This window comes from Notamacropus eugenii, chromosome 5, assembly GCF_028372415.1.
Source record: "Notamacropus eugenii isolate mMacEug1 chromosome 5, mMacEug1.pri_v2, whole genome shotgun sequence".
In the NCBI taxonomy this organism is placed as follows: Eukaryota; Metazoa; Chordata; class Mammalia; order Diprotodontia; family Macropodidae; genus Notamacropus; species Notamacropus eugenii.
The window spans coordinates 352,243,370-352,263,727 of NC_092876.1; the positions used below are offsets into that span (position 1 = coordinate 352,243,370).

At 35.0% G+C, this 20,358-nt stretch overlaps 1 long non-coding RNA gene across 2 annotated transcripts; it reads left to right on the forward strand.

The window, feature by feature from the left end:
* The first annotated feature begins 75 nt into the window (after positions 1-75).
* On the forward strand, positions 76-20,336 carry LOC140506617 (uncharacterized). Of its 2 annotated transcripts, none has more exons than XR_011968018.1 (3): positions 76-392; positions 18,802-18,911; positions 19,571-20,336. It is a non-coding gene; the product is annotated as an uncharacterized lncRNA (long non-coding RNA). The 2 variants fall into 2 exon arrangements; XR_011968017.1 differs by having other exon boundaries at positions 80-392; positions 18,802-18,907.
* The last annotated feature ends 22 nt before the right edge of the window (positions 20,337-20,358 follow it).

Consider the following 20,358-nt stretch of genomic DNA (forward strand, 5'->3'; position numbering starts at 1 on the left):
TGTATTGCCAAGGCAATATTCACAGAACTGGTGGTGACTATGAATATGCCAGCATAGTTCTCAAACACAAAATATAAAAGACTCCATAAAAAAGGCAGAAGAAAAGCATTTATTTAAACATCATAAAGCCAAATCCCAGAATCATAAAGCCAAATCCATCATAGTGACCAAGAAGTTAATAACCATAATCACAGCATGGGGCAAAGCCATTCTCAAACCTCTCCTCCTTCAGCCAGACCTTCTCAACTGCCAACTGTAACAATGTATCAGTTGACCTGTGTCAGCTGGCCTGTGTTCTTTCCCCTCTGACCTGACCTCACTCACTCACTCCCTCCCAGTTCTGCTCCACCTTTCAGCAAGCTCCTCCCACCATTTGTGACCCAGGTTTCCAGGTGATTTAAGCAGATCATATGGGCCTATTAATTAACAAGAAAGATCTTTCCATTTAAATTACTATTACAGCTGGGGGGAGGTAAAAGTCAAAAGCAAAACACTTGGGAATGGACAGGGTGAAAGGAGAGAAAGAGTAGGATAAATGGGGAAAATAGGATGGAGGGAAATACATAGTAATTATAACTATGAAAAAGTTTTTACAGCAAGTTTCAATAATGAAGACCTCATTTCTCAAATATATAGAGAACTAAGTCAAATTTATAGAAATGAGTCATTCCTCAATTAATAAATGGTCAAAGAATATGAACAAACAGTTTTCATATGAAGTAAACAAAGTTATCTATAGTCATATAAAAAAGCTCTAAATCACTACTGGCTAGAGAGATGCAAATTAAAACAACTCTCAGCTACTACCACACCTATCAGATTAGCTAATAAGACACACAAATGTTGAAGGGGATGTGAGAACATTGAAACATTAATGCACTGTTGGTGATGTTGTATACTGATTCAAACATTATGTAGAACATTTTGGAGCTATGCCCAAATGGCTATAAAATCATGCATACCCTTTAGCCAAGAAATACCTCTACTAGGTCTGTATCCCAAAAAAGATTAAAGAAAGAAAGAAAAGGGCGTACATGTACAAAATTATTTATAGCAGCTCTTTTAATGGTGGAAAAGAATTAGAAATTGAAGACATGTCCATCAGTTGGGGAATGACTGAACAAATTGCTGTATATGATTGTGATGGAATATTATTGTGTTATAAGAAATGATGAATAGACACTCTTAGAAAAACGTAAGATTTACATGAACTGATACAAAGTGAAGTGAGTAGAACCAGAACACTGTATACAGCAACAGCAACATTGTATGATGATCAACTATGGATGACTTAGCTATTTTCAACAATACCATAACCCAAGATAATTCTGAAGGATTTATGATGAAAAATGCTATCCATTTCCAGAAAATGTGCTGATGGAATCTGAATGCAGATTGAAACATACTTTTTCTTTACTTTATTTTTCTTGGATTTTTTTGTCTATGTTTTCTTTCACAATATAACTAACATGGAAATGTGTTTTGCTTGACTGCATATGTGTAACATATATCAAATTGCTTGCCTTCTCAAAGAGGCAGGGAATGGAGGAAGGAAGAGAATTTGAAACTCAAAAAATTTTTAAGTAAATGTTAACAATTGTTTTTATAAGTAATTGGGGAAAAATAAAGTATTAAATTTAAAAATAGGGAATTTTTAAATTTCTCAGTCAGTATTGGAAGCACTATGGGAGGAGTCTCCTACATTGCTTCTCAGAGGAGAAAATAAACAGAGTCAGGAAGATAAACCCAAGCCTAGCTTGCCAGGAGAAATGGATCTTAAGGGAAATATTAAGGCCACAGAATTGAAGTGAAGACAAAATGCCTATTCAACAGTTCCAATAGGATCTCCTATATTCCAATATTTTAAGCAATGAACAACCTTCCCAGTGAGTAAACTAAAAATCATAGTTTATTATTTAATGTTGTAAATCATTCTAATTTCAAACTTATGACTCTTGTATTTTAAATGTCTTTTGAATGAAGAATATATTTAGTTGACCCAAAAATATTATGAATATCACCATATACGGTTTTCATTACAACCTTGGGAGATAATGCTATTGTTATTCCCATTTTACAGCTGAAGAAACTGAGGCAAATAGTACTTAAATCAATTGCCTAGGGTCATGTAGCTAGTAAATGCCTGAGACCAGATTTCAAATGAGGTCTTCTTGCCTCCAGGCTCAATGCTCTAACCTGGCTGTCCTTGAAGGGAAAATAACTTGTAATCTCTCAGCAAAAAGAGGATCTATAGGAGAATAGGTGAAGAGGCAAAGAAAGGAACTGAAAAAAGGAAAAGAAAGGAACAAATCTTGTCTCAGTGATGGAGGAGGGCGAGGGTACTACTAATGAATGTTCCTGCAAAATAAGAAAGAATTTTATAAAAGGAGATGAAAACTTTTCAATGGTTACTATCTGCAGAGATTTGGTCCTTAGAGAAAGACCACTCATCCTGCCTCAGAAGAAAAGAAATTAGAACTCCTTGGAATAGACACTCTGAAGAGTGGGAACGTACGGCTTCAAGAAGGAGATTTTCAGATAAATGGGAAACAGATTACCAAGGGGAAAGCAAAGCTCAGTAATGAACTGCATAATCAGAGACATAGGAAGATTCCTACAATGGGGCAATATCTTCTCCATCACCTGTAGGAATTGTTATTTCTAAGAGTGAGGCACAAAAAGAAAAATGAGGCCAAGCAGCAAGATGTACAAGACAACTACAGAAACAGTTTATAAGAGGGAATCCATAATGGGCATTTGTCATTTTCTAATACAACCTTCATATTCTCTTATTTCTCTTCAGTTTGGGACCCAACTCGCTATGCATCTGAAGTGTCTGTTCTAGACATATGCATTGATGATTCTGGAGGAGAAGTGAGGCTGGTGACCTGCACAGCCCTCCTTCGCTCAAAACAAAGTCAAGCGCAAGCCATGTCATCATTTCTCTGATGGCAGAGAGGGACAAACACAATGCATTGATGTATTTGTTCAATAGACTAGTGTTCCAAATGCTTGTCATAGTTTAAATCAGAGGTGCCAAATATACGGTCACAAGCCAGATATGGCCTACAATACTCCCAGGTATAAAACTAAAAGTCAATATACAGTCTGCGTGGATCCTTACGTACAGATTGGTGACCTCCATTTCTGTTTGAGTTTGAGACTACTGGTTTAGAGCACAGGCAGACTTTATCCTTTTAGTTCTATCCTTTATGAACTGTCAGGTTGATTTCTTTTGAATGATCATATATACCATTTAGAAGGGCATGTAATATTCTGGAACATAAGATAAATCATCTCATTATCATCTATGAATGAGAATATCTACAGGACACTATATATACATACATATACACACACATATATATCCATCCATACACATATGTATAGGTATAGATAGATATAGATACATAGATAGATATATAGGAAATATATATACAGGACATATATACAGGAAATCACTGTTACATCTGGAAGATTTAAGAAGATATTCTTCCTAACACTGGTAAACACTTTTAGTGAGAATATTTATCTTTTCATATGTTTAAGCTTCATTTGTCAATTAACATAGGGTCAATGAACAGTTATTTCTTTGGCTGCACTTGTCAAGAAATCATGTATAATCTTAACAAAGTCATGAGAAACTCCATGTTGGAAGAGAGACTTTTTTTGCAGTATAATTTGTCTAATTTTATTTTATTTTTTAAAAAAATTATTTACTTTTAATTTTCAGTATTCACTTCAATAAGCTTTCAAGTTTTAAATTTTCTTCCCTTTCCTCCTCCTCCTTTCCCTCCCCCCTCCCCAAGATAGTGTACAATCTGATATAGGCTCTACATATACATTTATATTAAGCATATTTTCACATTAGCCATGTTGCAAAGAGGAATTAGAACTAATGTTGTAAAGAAGGAAGGAACCATGAGAGAAAAGAAACAAGACAACAACAAAAAAGAGAGCAAATAGTATGCTTTGATCTACATTCAGACTCCATAGATAGCTCTTTCTCTGAATCTGGACAGCATTTTCCATCATAAATCTTTTGGAATTGTCCTAGATCCCTGCATTGCTGAGATGAGCAAAGTCAATGAAAGTTAGTCACTGCACAATGTGACTGTTACTACATACAATGTTCTCCTGGTTCTCCTCATTTCACTCAGCACAAATTCATGCTTGTCTTTCTGGATTTTTCTGAAATCTGCCTGCTCATCATTTCTTACGGAATAATGCTATACTATTACATTCATATACCACAACTTGTTCAGCCATTCCCCAATTGATGAGCATGTCCTCAGTTTCCAATTCTTTGCTACCACAAAAAGAGCGGCTATAAATATTTTTGTACTTGGTTCCTTTTCCCATTTGTATGATCTCTTTGGGACACAGACCCAGTAGAGGTGCTATTGAATCAAACGGTATGTACAGTTTTATAACCCTTCAGACATAGTTCCAAATTGTTCTCAACAATGGTTAGATCAGTTTGCAATGCCACCAACAAAGCATTAATGTTCCAATTTTCCCACATCTTCTTCAACATTTATTATTTACCTCTTTTGTCATGGTAGCCAATCTGGTAGGTATGATGCGGTACTTCAGAGTTGTTTTGTTTTGCATTTCCCTTATCAATAGTGATTTAGAGTATTTTTATATGACTATAAATAGCTTTAATTTCCTCATCTGAAAACTGCCAATTTGTATTCTTTGACCAGTTATCAATTGGGGAGTGACTTGTATTCTTATAAATTTGACTCATTTCTCTATATATCTTAGAAATGAGGCCTTTATCAGAGACACTGGCTATAAAAAGTTTCCCAGCATTCTGTTTCCCTTCTAATCTTGGTTGCATTGGCTTTGTTTGTGCAAAAACCTTTCAATTTAATGTAATCAAAATCATCCATTTTTGCTTTTCATAATGTTCTCTATCTCTTGTTTGGCTATAAGTTGGAAGAGAGACTTCTGGTAAAATTCATCTTTTCTAATCAATGAACAATAAATATATGTTTATTGTTACGAAGGAATTAACATGCTGACTTTGTAATCAGTTAGAGGACTTGGGTTCAAATTTTGATTCTGATGCTTCACTCTGGGACCTTGAGCATGTCACTTAATCTCTTGGTCCTAAGTTTCTTCATCAAAATGAGTATGTTGAAATAGATTACCTCAGATGTTTCTTCTGAGTTCCCTTTTGGCCTTAGATCTATGATCCTATTGGGGTATTTTATTTTCTGAACTTTTTAATCAATGATATGGTTTCCTGCAGAGAATCATTTGGAAAATCCTGCCTATTCTCTCTCCATATATATAGATAGATAGATAGATAGATAGATAGATAGATAGATAGATAGATAGATAGATAGATATAGATATATAGATATATAGATATAGATGTAGATATAGATATAGATATGCAAACACACACACACACACACATATATATACATACATATATGTGTACATATATATACATATATAATTTCTCACATGATGTTAAAAAGATAAAAAAATAATTACTTTGGTCCGAAATTATTGATGTTCTCTAAGTCTTTTAGGGGTGGATTTTTTTCTTTTTGTCATTACATTTGAGTTCTAAGCTGTTTCCCTCCCTTCCTCCCCACCCCATACTAGAGAAGGCCAACATTTCACACACACATACACACACACACATATGAAACTATATAATGCATAGTTCCATAAATAAGTTCTTTCTCTGGAGGTGGATAGCATCTTCCCTCATAGGTCTTTTGTAGCTCATTTAAATATTCATATAACTTAGAATAACAGTCACTCATGTTTACTCTGCAAACAATGTTGCTGTTACTGCATACAGTGTTATCTCGGTTCTTCTAGTTTCATTCTTTATTATTCCATGCAAGTCTTTCTATGTTTTCCTAAAAAAATCAACCTGCTCATCATTTCTTACGACACAACAGCATTCTATCACAATTATATACCACCAGCTTACTCAGCCAATGTCCAATTGATGGGCATCCATATAATTTCCAGTTCCTTGACACCACAAAGAGAGCTGCTATAAATATTTTAGAACATATAGGTTCTTTTCCCTTTTCCCAATCACCTTGGGAAATAGACTTAAAAGTGATATTATTCAGTCAAAGAGGTAGATAATTCTTTGGACATAATTCCAGATTGGTCTCTAAAATGATTAGATCAATTCATAGTTCCACTGACAGAGTATCAGTGTTCCAATTTTTTCACATCCCCTCAACCAATAATCATTTCCTCATGCTAGCTTTTTAACCAATCTGATAAGTATGAGATGGCATCTCAAAATTGTTTTAATTTGCATTTCTCTAATCAATAATGAAATCATTTTTTCATATGACTATAGATAGCTTTGATCTATTCCTCTAAAAGCTGCCAATTCATATCCTTTGACCATTAATCAATTGGAAAATGACTCATGTTCTTATAAATATGACAAAAGTCTGCACATATTTAAGAGATGAGATTTTTATCTGAAAAACTGTGTATAAATTCCCCCCTCAATTTTCTGCTTTCTTTCTAATTTCGGTCACATTGGTTTTCTTTGTAATCAAAATTTCATTTTACATCTCACAATGTTGTCTTTGTTTATTCATAAATTCTTCTCTATCCATAAATCGAAAAACTGATGTTTTCCATTCAAAAAAGTGATGTTTTCCATATTCTTTTAATTTAATTATGATAGCTTCTTCTATGTCTAGGTCATTATATCAGCAAGGACCCCAGCATACACAAGAAGGCCTGCTCTACAAGTTCTTAGATCTGCTTTTCTAAAAGGAAAACAACTTTTGAGGGGTCAACAATCTACTTTAATCAAGCAAGTGTATCATTCACTTAGTTCAGGGGGAAATATCAGCACCCTGAACTTCAGGGAAAATACAAACAGAAATTACAAGCAGAAATTATAAACAGAAAGACTGACAGACAGGGCTTCCAACTGTCTGATGATAAGTAATACATACATCACAGATCAACAGACAGATCCAACTGTCTGACCATACACACATAGTTACCAGAGAGTGAAGCACCAACATCTGGGTTTTCAATGCCGGGGGGCACCTTAGTGACTACCCAGAATCTCATCTGGCCAAACACTTCCAAAGAGTAAGCTCCAAAGTAAAACCTCACCACAGAGTACTAAAAAATTTTTCAGAGCTGGAGGGCAGGACCCACTGACTCACTGCCTCAGTAGGTATTGAGGCCTATTAATGGGCAGGGAAGATCTTTAACACTTCTCTCCTTCACCCCCATTACCCTTAAATCACCATTACAATCATGTATTCATTTTGACCTTATCTTGGTAAATGGTGTAAGATATTGGTCTATAGCTAGTTTTGCCAGACTGCTTTCCAGTTTTCCTAATCATTTTTATCAAAAAGTTAATTTTCATCTCAAAAGCTTAAATCATTACATTTATCCAACACAAGGTTACTACAAACTTTTACTACACTGAATTTTATATCTACTTGATTTCACTAATCTACTACCATTCTATTCCTTCATCAATATCAGATGCTTTTGATAATTAATGCTTTATAATTCAGGTTAAGATCTGACACTGCAAGACCGCCTTCCTATACATTTTTTCATTAATTTCTTTGAGATTATTGACCTTTTGTTTCTCCAAATCAATTTTGTTATTGTTTTTTCTATCTCAATAAAATAGTTTTTGGTGATTTAATTGGAATAACATAGAATAAGTAGATTCATTTAGGTAGAATTGTTATTTTTATTATATTGGCTCAACTCATGTGAACAATTATTTCTTCAACTATTTAAATCTGACTTTATTTGTATAAAAGGTAATTTATAATTATATTCATATAGTCCCTGGGTTTGTCATGGCAGGTAGACTCCCATATTGTCTATAGTTATTTTAAATGAACTATCTCTTACCATCTCTTCTTGCAGGTCTTTGTTGGTGGTGCATAGAAATGCTGATGATTTATATGTGTTTCTTGCTACTTTGGTAAAATTATTGATTGTTTCAACTAGCTTTTTACTTGAATATTTAGGAGTTTTCAGTATACTATCATATCATTTTCAAAAGATAGTTTTATTACCTTATTGCCCTTTCTTGGTTCCTTCAATTTCTTCTTTTTTTCTGATATTACTATTGCTAACAGTTCTAGTACAATATTAAGTAACATTGGTGGTAATGGGCATGCTTATTTTACTCCTGATTTTATTGGGAAGGCTTCTAGCTTATTCCCATTACAGATAATGCTTGCTGATGGTTTTGGGTAGATACTTTTTTTCATTTTAAGAAAAAAATCCAATTGCACCTATGCTTTGAAGTATTTTTAATAGGAATGAATGTTTTATATTGTCAAAAGTTTTTTCTGCATCTATACAATTATGTGATTTTTGTTACTTTTGTAATTGATATAATCAATTATGTTAATAGTTTTCCTTATACTGAACAATCCCTGCATTCCTGATATAAACCCTTCTTGGTCATAATATGTAATCTTTGTGATATACTGTTGTAGTCTTCCAACTAGTATTTTGTTTAGGATTTTTATATTATATATTACATATATAATATTATATATTATTATATTATATTATTATATTATATTTATATAAAAATTTATATAAAAATCCATATTCATTAGCGAAAATGGACTATAATTCCTGATTTAGGTATCAGTACCAAATTTGTTTCATAAAAGGAGTTTGATAGAACTTCTTCTTTGCCTATTATTCCACATAATTTATTTGATACTGGAATGACCTGATCTTTAAATATTTAGTAGAATTCACTTGTAAATCCATCTGGCCTTTTCCCAGTTGATAAATGGTCAAAGGATATGAACAGGCAGTTTTCAGAGGAAGAAATTAAAGCTATTTATAGTCATATGAAAAAATGTTCTAAATCATTATCATTTAGAGAGATGCAAATCAAAACAGTTCTGAGGTACCACATCACACCTATCAGATTGGCTAACAAGACAAAACAGGAAGATGATAAATGTTGGAGAAGATATGGGAGAGTTGGAACACTAATTCATTGTTGGTGGAGCTGTGAGCTGATCCACCCATTCAGGAGAGCAATTTGGAAGTATGCCCAAAGGACTATAAAAATGTGCATACCCTTTGACCCAATAATACTGCTTCTAGGGCTATATCCCAAAGAGAACATAAAAATGAGAAAAGGTCCCACATATACCAAAATATTTATAGCAGCTCTTTTTGTGATGTGACCAAGAACTGGAAATTGAGGGAATGCCTATGAATTTGGGAACAGCTGAACAAACTGTAGTACATGAATGTAATGAAATACTATTGTGCTATAAGAAATGACAAACAGGTGGACTTCAGAAAAACCTGGAAAGTTTTTCAGTGATGCTGAGTGAAATAAGCAGAACCCAGGAGAACATTATACACAGGAACAGCCACAGTGTGTGAGGACTGCTTCTAAAAGACTTACACCTTCACAGCAATGCAAGGACTTAAAACATTCCCAAAGGACTTGATGCAAAATGCCATCCACATCCAAAGAAAGAACTATGAAATCAGAATGTAGAATGAAGAGGACTGTTTTCTCTTGTGTTACATTTTATTTTGGTTTGGTTTTTCCCATTCGTTTTAATTCTTCTATGCAACTTGACTAATGTGAAAATGCGTTGAATCAGAATGTATGTATAGAACCCACATAAGACTGCATAACATCCTGAGGGAGGGAGGGAGAGAAAATTTAAAACTTATGGAAGTGATTATTGAGAAGTGAAAACAAATAAATTCAAAATAAAATAAAATCCATCTGGTCCTCATATTTTTTTCTTAGGAAGCTCATTTATGGCCTGTTCAATTTCTTTTTCTAAAATAGGTTTACTGGGGCAGCTAGATGGTACAGTGGATAGAGCATTAGTTCTGTAGTCAAGAGGACCTGTGTTCAAATATGGCCTCAGATATACTTAACACTAGCTGTGTTAACCTGGAAAAGTCACTTCACCTTGGTTGCTTTGCCAAAAAGAAAAAATAGATTTACTTAGCTATTCTATTTCCTTGTCTATTAATCTGAGCAGTAAATATTTTTCTAAGTATCCTTCCATTTCACTTGAATTATTAAATTTATTAGCACATAATTGGGCAAATCACTAATAATTACTTTAATTTTATCTTGATTAGTGATACATTCACTTTTTTCATGTTCAATACTAGTTATTTGGCTTTCTTTATTTAAAAAAATCACTTTTTTCATAAAACCAACTCCTAATTTTATTTATTAACTTAAAGTTTTTCTTACATTTAATTTTATTCATGTCACTTTATTTATCTCATTCTTAGTATTTCCAACTGAGTGATTCATTGAAAATGTGGGTTTTTTAGTTTTATCAAATTCCATACTCAATTCACTGATGTATTCTTTCTCTATTTTGTTGATGTAAGCATTTAGAGATATAAATTTTTTTCTCATTACTGCTTTTGCTGCATCCCATAAAAGTTTGATATCTTGTTTCATTATTATCATTCTCTTCAATAAAATTATTTGTTTCCATGTTCTTTAACCCACTCATTCTTTAAGATGAGGTATTTAGTCTTCAATTAATTTTTAATCTGCATTTCCATAGAACTTTATTAAATGTAATTTTATGCATTATGATCTGAAAAGGATGCATTTAATATTTCTGCCTTTCTGCATTTAACTATAAAGTTTTTGTGGCCTTATATATGGTCAATTTTTGTAAAAAGTATCATGTACCACTGAGAAAAAGGTACATTCCTTTTTATTCCCATACAATTCTCTCAGATGTCCAAAATACCTAGCTTATTTAAGATTCTATGCATCTCCTTGACTTCTTTCTTATTTATTTTCAGATAGAGTTATCTAGTTCTGAGAGAGGAAGGTTGAATTTCCCCCTATTATATATGTGTTATCTATTTCCACATGTAATTCATTTATCCTTTCCTTTAGAAATCTGAATGTTTGCATTTGGTGCTTATGTGTTTAGTATTGACACTACTTCATTATCTATGTAGTTAAATCTGTTTTAGCTTTAATTTTGTCTGGGATCATTTTTACTCCCCGTTTTTTCTTTTACATCAGTTGAAGCATAATAAATTCTTTTCTAGCCCTTTATTGTGTGAATGTGTGCATGTATCATTTTCAAGTGTTTCTTGTAAACAATATATTGTCAGGTTATGGATCTTAATCCATTTTACTATCTCTCCATTTCTGTTTTATGGATGAGTTCATTCACATTCAAAGTTATAATTACTAGTTGTATAATTCCCTCCATCCTATTTTTCCTTACTATCCTTCTATTCCTCTTTAACCCTATTCCTTCTCAGAAATCTATTTACCTCTGAGTATCACTTTCTTAATCCTCACACTCTTCTAAAAGTCTCAACCTTATTCTATCCTCTTGCCCTTCTACTTCTTGGTAAAGAAAACTTTTGTACCTTAACACATAACACATGTTATTCCTTCTTTGACCCAGTTCAAATAAGGTTCCACACTACCCACCCTCCATCCTACCTTCCCCTCTAACATTTCTTCCATTCACACCACTTTTGTGTGAGATAGTTTGCTCCATTTTACCTCTCCATGTCCAATTTTATTTTTTGGGATCATCCTATCGTAATCAATTCAACCCCAAGCTTTTAATCTATGTATACTCTTTCAAACTAGTTTAGTAACAACAACATTCTTGTATGTAAACATAAGAGTTTACAAATATCACTTTTCCACATAAGTAAACATTTTAACCTTATTAAATCACTGACAATTAATTTTTCACGTTTACCTTCTTATGTGTCTCCTGATTCTTGTAAGTCAAATTTTTGTTCAGTTTTGGTCTTTTCCTTAAGAATATCTGGAAGTTCTTTAGTTCATCAAACATCTATTTTTTTTTTCTTTGCAGAGTTATACTCGGCTTTGCTGGATAGGTTATTCTTGGATTTAAACCCAAATTCTTTGTTCTTTGAAATATTATATTCCACACCCTTCAGTTTTGTTTTTTTTTTAATGTAGAAGCTGCTAAATCTTGTGTTATCCTGATGGTAGCTCCCCAATATTTAAATTATTTCTTCTTACTTGCTTGTAACATTTTCTTCTTGATCTGGGAAACTTGAAACTCAGCTAAAATGTTCCTGTGAATTTGCATTTCGGGATCTCTTTCAGATGGTGATAAGTGGATTTTTTTCAATTTCTATTTTGGCTTCTAGTTCTAGAATTTCAGGGCAATTTTCCTTAATCATTTCTTGAAGTATAGTATCTAAATTTTTTTATCATAATTTTTAAATAGTCTAACAATTCTTATATTCTCTCTCCTTGATCTGTTTTCTAGGTCAGTTGTTTTTCTAATAAAATGCTTCACATTCTGTATTTTTTCACTCTTTTCATTATTATTATTATTTCTGGATGTTATTAACCTCCCTTTGCCCAATTCTAAATTTAAGGAGTTATTTTCTTTGGCAAGTTTTAAAATTTCTTTCCCATTAGTTGACTTTCTTTTTATAATTTGGTTGCTTTTCTTACATTACTCTTATTTTCCCAACTTTTCCTCAACCTCTCTGATCTTTAAATTCCTTTTTAAAAACTCTTTTTGGGCTTCTGATCAATTTACATTTGTGTTTGAAGCTTAATAGAAAGCTCATTTGTCTTCTTCTGAGTTTGAACTCTGATCTTCTCCATTACCATAGTAGCTATCTATGTTCTGGTTCTTTCACCATCTTTTACTTGTGTTTTTAAAAAGTCTGTTCCTTGGCTGTTAACTTTAGAGTCTGTCTCTACTCCCAAAGTTTGGGGAATAACGTCTCAGGCTTCAGGTTTGGGGGGAGCGGTTTGTACTGTCATTTTCTGAGCTCTGTCTGGGGGCCTTTAACTTCTGGTTGTTCTAATGTTCTATAATTCAAGGCTAGATATGATCACTGCTCCTCTGGCTCAGACTTTGGTCTATATGTCTCTCTGCCCCAGAGCCATGACCAAGGTCCTCAGAACTGCTGCCACCACATTTTAGCTCTCTGTAGTCTCTCAGGTAGTTACAAGGGTTAACTTGCTCCTCTGCTCTGGAACAGAAAGCAGGGGCTCCATTGTCCTGCCAGTGACCACAACCAACAGGGCCTCTGCCCCTTTGCATCTAAACTTACCAGCACGTGTTCACTCCTCTCCAATAGTCACAGCCTGGAACCATTTCTGGTCAATATGTTTGGGCTTTACATCCAGCCCCAGTGAAAGGGCCCCACAATCCTACCCTGACCAGCTGCTGAACCCCCATACCATCTGTAGGGCAAAAGCTCCCAAAGCTAAGGCTGTCACCTATACAGCTCCCCCTATTTGTTGAGTTAGTAGGATCTGCACTTCAATTGGGTCAGACTACCAAGCTGGGAAGTCAGATCTTTCCTAATGTCCTCCCAAGCTGTCCTCAGCTGGACAACTAATTTACTCTGACTTTTAATAATTTCTGTTGCTCTAAAATTTATTTTGAGGTATTATTTTAAGTTATTTGTGGGGGATTTGGGAAAGCCAGGTAATCCTCTGCCTTACTTCACCACCTTTCCTTTGGGAGTGGATATTAATACCAAAGGTAAATTTTTCCATTCTGTGATATCTTCCTTTCCTCATTTATCTTATAATCCCTCAATGCTCTCAAAATAGTGTCACCTTAAGCATAAATTTTGCTGGTATTTACTTATATTCCATTTAATATCTCTGCCTGCCTTCATTTACTAAGTACCATCTCTACTCCTTGGTGTAGCACTTCAGGGATTTAGATATTAAGAGTTCAAGTGTGAAAGTGCGGTAATTCTCCTGTTAATGATGGAGAAAACAGGTTGTTATTGAAACTTATTACATTTGCTGTCTATCATCCTCTTGCGAGTTTCATCTATGAATGATTTTGTAATGATGTGAGTCATTCAGAACTCATGCCAAGCTTTTTTTAGACTTTACTTTGGGGTCCAAACTGGTCATTTCATCGATATAAATCACTCTCTTTGAAGAAATTCCTTCTATGAATACAGGTCAGTAACTGTTCTATGGTTTGTAGTCCTAGAGAGTCACCTGGGACATGGAGAGGTTTGGTAATTTGCCCAGGGTCACACAGCCAGTATGTCTCAACAGCACAAATTGGACTTCCATCTTTCTAACCCTGAGTCTGGCCATAATATTGTATTTCTAACCTCCCTAGACTGGTTTTCATTACTTTTCATGGTTTTATAAGCTGATTCTGCTCATGATCTTCTCCCATCCTCCTCCATAATAATTTACAGATGAATCTGTATTCATTCTCTTGGCTGCCATTTCTCTTCATTTGGCAAAAGCAAGTGCTTTCTGGCTATGACATTTTCTGGGGTCTTTTGGCTTTCTTCTTGTAATGACTGCTTTACATTGGCTAAACTTCTAGGAAGTGGTAATAAATATCTGCAATTACCATTTCCTTTAAAAAATATCTGTAGTTCATTTGTATAGTTCAGAAAAAAGCTGGAGCAGTCATTCTCAGTGTCTTCTTGCCTTTAGTTTTTATTTAAATTCAGTGTTTTGATCATTCATCTAGTGGCTGGGCTGACTGCACACAGAAAGTTGACTGATATAACACATCAGTAACCAACAATTTTATGCCTGTTGAAATACAGCTAAGTATGTATGTGTATGTGTGTGTGTGTGTGCATGCATGCATGTGTGTGGGTGATTTCTGTGCTTGCCATAGAGTCCTCTGATTTTCTTCAAGTACAAAGTATTCATGGAATATAGTAGTGAGGTTTCTGAGTAAACTACAAGCTTCTGTCCCCAATCATATTTTTTACCATTGTACTTTGCGTTCATTATTTTGCAGAGTAACAAAGGAAATGCTTTGGAAATCTTGTCAAGTTATTGAAATTGTTTTGAAATTACTTTTTATTGAAATAACTTTTCATTAATTTTTACACATATTTACTTACCCATGTACATTTTGTATTTTTCCCTGTGGAATGTAAGATCCCTGATGGTAGGGTAGATTTTGTTTTTATATTTTCATCCCTAGTGCCTTGAGCAGTGCCTGGAACATAAATATTATGCTTAATAAATATTTATTGAATTTTGTTGAATTAAACATCTTTTCTACTTCGTTCTCTGTAATAGATATTGATGCATAAGCTTCAGCTATTTTACTGGTAGACCTTTTACATGTGTTTATCATGAGTGCTACAAAATACAATTTTCAAATATCCTATGAAATGATGTTTCTTGTTGACTTAGTTAAGATGAACAATGAAACCAAATCTGTCAACTCCTTTATCTGTTCCTCTCAAGAAGAACCTGTGAGCAATCTTTTCATTTAGTTGAACTTTTTGGAGGGAGCAATTATCATGAAACAATCAATATTTGATGTGGAACATTTCTTCCAATACATGTCAATTCAGTGGTGATTGGATAAAGATCTCAAATTTACAGTATCTATAGCTAACATTGATAAATAATCAAAAAATAGGATGATTCTTGGCACCCTTCCTCCACACACCCATTGACATTCTACCACTGTCACTGTAGAAATGAAAAGACTGGGGGACATTGTGGGATGACAGTGCCTCAGGGTTCTCAAAGACTATGCCAAAATAGCATAAATTCTCATAGGTTCAATGTTCAAAAGGTTTCAGGTACAATCTTGGTTATGGCCTTATTTTACTGTCTAAGGACCAATTTCTAAGAATGGAGTGACTGGTTAGTAGGTTGAATATTAAGTGCTCCAATTTTTTGGTAATGACAATTTCTTTTTAAAATATTAAGTAAAATAATTTATTATTCGACATTTAAAGTTCAATATTTCATCCACTGGTTTTGGAAAGTTTCAGTATCTTTATTCTTAAGGAGCTGTAAATTCATCACATAAAAACCAAATAACTTAAACACAATGCAACTAAAGAAGATGAGACCAAGACTCAATCACATTATCCAGAACTGTTACAGAACATCATATGTGAACTGCAGAAAGGGTAGGGCCTTGTTACTTCATCCAAAATTGCAACAAGGCATAAGGTCTGGCCCTGAAACGAAATCTTAATATAGAAACTATGACTGAAGACATGAGTATACAGAATAAAACCGCTAATAAAATGAAATGAATAAATAGTATTCCCAAGATAAAATACCAGAAGAAGAAAAAATAGTCAATATTACAAGAAGAATCCCAGAAGAAAAAAACATAATGTATTAGCTCAAAGATCTCCAAAAGGTGATGGAATAAATAAAGGAAGAGTTGAAACAAGATATAAAGAATAAAATTTGCACCCTTGGAAAAATAAACAACTTAGAACAGATGGTGGAAAATTTTACCCAAGTAGAGGACACCTTAAAACAAAAGAACAGAGCAAACCAATCAGTAAGTTAAACTATGTAAGAAATATTAGAACAAAGTCAAAAGGGTGAAAGATGAGAACTTTATAAGTTATCAACTATCAAAAGCAACTGACATGAAAAACAGGAGAAGGAAAGTTAATTTAAGAATCACTGGACTCTGAAAACCACAAACAAAAAAACTGGCCATGAGCTATAATTTTAATTTTGAATTAAATACAGTTTTCATTGGGGGTTGAGGAGAAGAAGGAAAACACCAATGCTGATGAGATCCTAGATCCATTTAAGTATCTAAATTCCTAAATTGGATTGATAAAATCCCTTCCAGTTTTCCTCTCTGCAATCTTGCAAAGTAGAATTGCTACTGGCTAGGTGGTGTAGTAGTTAAGACAGTAGACTTGAGTCTAAAGACTAAGTTCAAATCTTCTCTCAGAAACTAATGGCAATTTCTCAAGGCTCTATTATGTACAAAAAATATTTATAGCAGCTTTTTTTGTGGTAGCCCCAAACTGGAAGCTAAGGGAGTCTCCTTCATTTGGAGACAGTTAAACAAATTGGAGCAGCTACCTGGTGCAGTGGATAGAGTACCAGTGCAGCAGTCAGGAGGACCTGAGTTCAAATCTCACCTCAGACACTTGACACTAATTAGCTGTGTGACCTTGGGCAAGTCACTTAACTCCAACTGCCTTGTCCTGGGTCACCTCCAGTCATCCTGATGAATCTCTGGTCATTGGATTCAGATGGTTCTGAAGGAGAAGTGAGGCTGGTGACCTGCACAGCCCTCTCTCACTCAAAACAAAGTCAAGTGCAAGTCATGTTGTCATTTTTCTGATGGCATGGTCTTCTTTGGCAACGAAGGATGAACACACACACAGTTAAACAAACAGTATCATATGGATATAATAGCATACTGTTTCATAAAAAATAATAAAAGGGACAATTTCTGAGAAAACTAGGAAGAACTTTATGAACTGATGCAAAATTAAGAGAGAAGAAATATCACAATTTATTGTGGAATGACATTATGGGAGGAAAAACCACTTTGAAAGACTTAAGAACCCTGATCAAAACAATGATAAATCATAAGTCAAAACTCCACTCGCTTCCTGATAAAGGGATGAACTTAAAATGCAGGAGACATATTTTTTTGACAGTATCAGAATTTTTCTTCTCAGATCATTCAATTATGTAATGAAGGTTTTGATTTTCTGTTGTTTTTAAATTTACTTGGTTGGGGAGAGGAGTTAGTGGGAGAGAGATTACTAAGAACACTTAATTAAAAAATATTTTTTGAAAAAGTCTTTTCTTAATCCTTGTTCTCCTCAACTCCTGTTGATCTCCTTATCTTCCTGGACACACTCTATAGGTTTTTGTAACACAGCTTTCTCTTGGTTCTCCTTCTACCTATCTGACTTTTTAGTCTCATTTGCTTATTTATACATGTTGTAGCCACTAATTATGGTTGACTAAGTTTCTGTCCTGCGCCCAATTTTCATTTCTTTCTATACTGTCTCATTTAGTGACCTTATCAGCTAGTATAGGATCAATTGTCATTTCTCTTGATTATTCTCAGGTCTATATAACCATCCCTAGTCTCCAATTAACTGCCTATTGGACATTTTGAACTGGAAATCATATAGGTATTTCAAATTCAACATGTCTAAAAAGGAGCTCATTTTCCTCCCATACCACCTTTCTTCTGAACTGTATTATTGTCAAGGGCACTACCATCTTCCCAGGTTCATCCTCACAACCTGTGTCATCCTTGATTCCTTGCTCTCATTCATTCCACATATCTAATCAGTTAATAAACCTTGTCTTTTATGTTTGGGTCCGCATCATCACTGGTATACCTTCCCTTATCTCCACTCACATAGCCATCACTCTAGTTCTGCCCCTCATCACCTCTGACCTGGACTATTTAAATAGCCTAATTGTCTCTTAGCCATCCTCTCTCAGCCTCAGTTTCCTCATTTATAAACTGCAGATAATAGCACCTGCCTCACAAGTGAGGATCAAGTGAGAATAATATATGCAAAGTGCTTTTCAAACCTTAAGCACTCTGAAAAGTCAGCTATTACTAGTCCAATACATTCATACATCTAGAGTTAGCACTTGAGATGCCTTCTAATTCAACTCCTTTTTATATATGTAAGAGGAAGGGGAGACTGGACAATAAGAGCCCAAGTCAGGATTATGCACAATATACTCAGCCTGGTGTCACATCAGTTTAAGTCTTCAGAAGCCTACTTCTGGAAATTCACCATGCTGCAGAATAGTGGGGAGAGGTCACAGATGCAGATCATGCTAATACATTCTGTGCCTATTTCCTGTCCACTGACTACCTTTTGCTTGCTTAGCCAGAACTGAGTGTACATACAAAAGGCAAGGACAGGCAAAATCTAGCTCTCTTCCCTGTTGAATTAGAAACTGCTTGTGCCTCTATGTTGGGGAGCTATTTCCCTCAGGCTGAAAGGCAGTTCTAAACATGACACTTTGTTCTTTCCGGATTTTAGCTGAAGGAAAAATCCTGTTTGAGGACCAGGCAGGAACCATGAGCTTCAAAAGGTTGCAGGAGTTACCAGACTTCAATTAACTAGAGAGCCCATGGCAGAGGCTATGGTAGGTAAGCTGCCAGCATGTCTCTGGGGAGATTTCTGCTAGGAGGTTTTCTGCAGCATCTGGAAGTAAACTTGGTGGGAGGAACTTTTGTAGCAACTTTTTTCAAGTTTGAGCCCACTTTCCCTAGCTTAGTAGAAAGAAGTATGTTCACAATTTAGGGGAGGCCTGGGGTGTTTGTTTCTACTTCAGTTTTTGCTATTTTTTTCTCAATAAACACTCCTTTGGAAAAATCTGTATTAATTGCTTATCGATGATACCCACTGGTTAAATGATACTGAGGAGATAGTAACTAGCATTGGAAAAATGATATTTGGGGCAGAGAGCACTGGGAATGGATATTGGGAGAAACAGGCCAGATTTGGGGTGAGACCAATAGAATTAGAAACCCCTGGAACTCTGAGGACATAAGAGTTGGGGGGTCCAACACTTCTATTTATTCTATTAAGCAAACTGAAGCCTGCAGACAAGTTGGCTTTGTCCAGTGCCTCCCCCTTTAAGGGGAACAGTCCAGAAAAAAGAAAAATGACTGGACCCCAGCAAATGCTTGTGTGTAGGGGTGGGGAGGCCTCATCCAAAGTACATTTATAAACTTTTTTCCCCTCTTCTTTTTTTCTGGGTAATTTAGTTATTTTATTAATAAGGTCATTTGGCCTTCTCTTTCAGATCGAAGACAGTCATGGCAGCAGACTCACAGTTTACATACCCTTCAAAACAGCTGGTAGTCCATCAAACAGCAATCAAACCTAACTGGTTAACCTGATCCGACCGGGGCTATATTAAAATGAAAGATCTAGTATCTCTTGGATAGGAAAAGTATCTCCATACCAACCCCACCATAGGTGAAATTCCTTGCAGGGTTGGGTCTGCCCAAGATCTAGAGAGTTAATAGTCTCATTATCAGTAATATCCTTCGGAGGAAAATCTTAACTTTCATTTAAAAGGGGGAATTTACAAGAAGGGGAGAGCCCCTGGATCTCCCCAAGATATCAGTTACTAATAATCATTTCTCACATTTGCCCATCTGATTCTTGAGAGTCGTGTTCTCAAAAATCGCTGATATGACAAACACGCTCCATCAAGGGTTTCCAACGATGGGATTTACGAGGAATAATATGAGAGAAAAAGGGGGAAGATGGACAGGCCCTTTGACAAAAGAGGAGGGGGCAAGCCCCTTTGAGAACATTTGGACAAAACCAAATCCCCTCTGATAAGAAGACCTTACGGAGAAAAGGTGTAAAGGGGAAAAACAAACAGCAAACTGGAATCCACAGACGTGTCCTGTTCTGATGCAGGGCCCCAGGTCCGGCGCGGCCTCGGAGCAGGTCCTCTCCAGCCCAGGCCACTTAGGGAGATCTCCTCTCTGCTAAAAATGTCCTTTGGTCTTAACACGAATTTAAATCAATTTACTATATGATATATCTATGATTTATATGATAAACATTTATTACATA